Raw genomic sequence first — 2,340 nt, 5'->3', positions numbered from 1 at the left:
GGAATAAAAGAAGTATGTAACAGAAATTTACCTTTCAATAGTCAACAGATAGAATTAAATGATGAAGCTTGAAAGATGGAGACGGTATCTGGGAATGATGAAGATGAAGATGGAATAGACTTAGAATAAACTTTCAGACCCACTAAACAAATAATCAAAGATGAAGATGAAATTTACCTTGCTGTCGTTGCTAAAATGAAGACGCCTGAAAATGGAGATGGTTTCTGGGAAAGATGAAGATGGAGACAGTTTCTAGAAAATATGAAAATGAAGATGGAATAGACTTAGGATATACTTTCAAACCCATGGAAAAAAGAATCAAAGAAGATGGAATTTACCTTGCTGTCGTTGCTTAAATGAAGAAGGTTTCTAGCAAAGGAAGATTGTGAATTAATTATCAAGGAAGATTGGGTTTCTATTGGAAGTGGGAAGGAAGGAGACGACTTTGTGAGAGAATTGAGAACTGAGGTGAGAATAAGATGTTAGGGAGGGAGGTGGATTAGGTTAATTTAACTATTTGTACTGCCTTTTTTTTAATTGTTTAATGGGTCCAATTTGGTTTGGTCTGGTTTCTAGGTCAAAACCAAAACCGAACCGGACATATTAACATTTATGGTTTTTTAAATCGGTTTAATCGGTTTTTAATTTTGATTTGATTTTTTTGGTTAATTTTTCTTTGATTTTGTTGATTTTCTCGGTTAATCGGTTATTTTAAACACCCCTGGGATGGACAGAACATATAACGCCTTGTAAACTCTGCTTTGGGTCCAGCAGCACACAGCATTTGTCTGCACACTGTGACAATAACTTCATGCCAGAGTGCATGGTTACAATATGATATATTTATTTCTTTTATCCTTTTAACCTTGTTCTGCATCTGTTGTCAATGGTGGGAGTTATCCATTAATTAGGAACCTGCTGCAATGCTTACTGCCATGTTAGTAGCATAGCCAACAGCAGAAGAGAACCCATGAATTCAAATAAAATAAAATCAAGCAAATCATTCTCACGAAGAAGGCTAGCTAGGTTAACAATTTTTGTCTTAATCTTGCTGTTTTTATTCGTGTGATCATCAGCTCAAGCTCTTCAACAAAAGCTTTAAGCTCTCTGCAATCTCAGGTCTGTTAATTAGAGCACTGACCAACACAACATGAAAGATCTTCGTCGGTTCCGAATTGCATTGCAACCCTATGCGGTAAATACTGTTCTGAACAGCCAACTCCACAGAGCATTGAAACCCAGACGCATCGAGCAAATGCCATTAATTCGTCATTCAAACTAGAACCAACAGTCGCCGGCCCACATTTCTTTTTCTCCATAAAACTTGAGGAAATCCCAGTTTTCCAGAGCTAAAACTCTCTTTATCCGAGTCTAATCCCAACGAAACATTCTCAACTTTCTGTTTCAATGTTCCACCGAGCCAACCTAGGGTACCCTCTCCTCAACATATTAGGCTCCGGCCGCTACAGTTCATCGAACCTCTTCCAAACCCAAACGTGAACTAATTGCATTGATGACCAAAGCTTAACTGTTAAACCATCATGTATTCCCTTTGGAGTCCCCAACAAGGTTGACTCAGCGATTTTCCCTTTCAACAAAGTCATATCTCTATAAATGCTGGCAAGAACAGCAGGTGCAAGTGCAATTCTATATATTACCTCTAGCGACATGAATTACAATAGAGAAAACAAGCTAAATGCTTCATGCTAAATCTCGCTGCCACTATCCATGAATTTCCTCAATTCACGACAGATTACTGGCCTTCTTAGCAGGCGTCCTTGTCATTTCTACTGTTGCAGTCTGGAAAACTAGAACTTCTTATTAAAATACGATATTCATTTCTCCATCCAGAACTTTGATGCTTGTTCTTCTCGCTAATCTGATTGTTGTACTTCATCATCATCTTCATCTTAATCTTCCCTTCCATCTTTTTTAATCTTAACCCTAGATTTCACCAAGTTTTCCTTGAAAAACGTTGATTCTCGAAGAGCAGCGCCAGAAAAGTAGATATGCTTTATAGTTGAACCGTGGGGCATGTTTTTATAATTCTGAGAAAACCATTTTGTAACTGTATTCATTGACTTTACATGCATTAATAGAATAGATTTTATTTGTCCACAAAGAGAATTGGGCGGATGCGAACATTAATTATGATATAAATTAATTGTGTATTTGGTATTATGTTGTGTAGTGTTTTTTTAATTGAAAATATTTTAAAATAATTTTATTTATTTATTATTTATATCAACATATAAAACTATCCAAAAACATTTAAAAGTATTAATTTAATGTTTCTTTTTATGAAAAACAGTTTAAAAAATAAATTGTAATACAAAAACA

The 2,340-nt window shown here is 35.5% G+C and overlaps 1 pseudogene; it reads right to left on the bottom strand.

Moving 5' to 3' along the window:
* Positions 1-914: 914 nt before the first annotated feature.
* LOC118039401 (uncharacterized) lies at positions 915-1,912 on the bottom strand (annotated as a pseudogene).
* Positions 1,913-2,340: the final 428 nt, after the last annotated feature.

Source organism: Populus alba, chromosome 1 (genome assembly GCF_005239225.2).
Source record: "Populus alba chromosome 1, ASM523922v2, whole genome shotgun sequence".
Taxonomy (NCBI): domain Eukaryota; kingdom Viridiplantae; phylum Streptophyta; class Magnoliopsida; order Malpighiales; family Salicaceae; genus Populus; species Populus alba.
The sequence above is the reverse complement of the archived record's forward strand: the minus strand, read 5'-3'. Positions and strand labels throughout refer to the sequence as shown.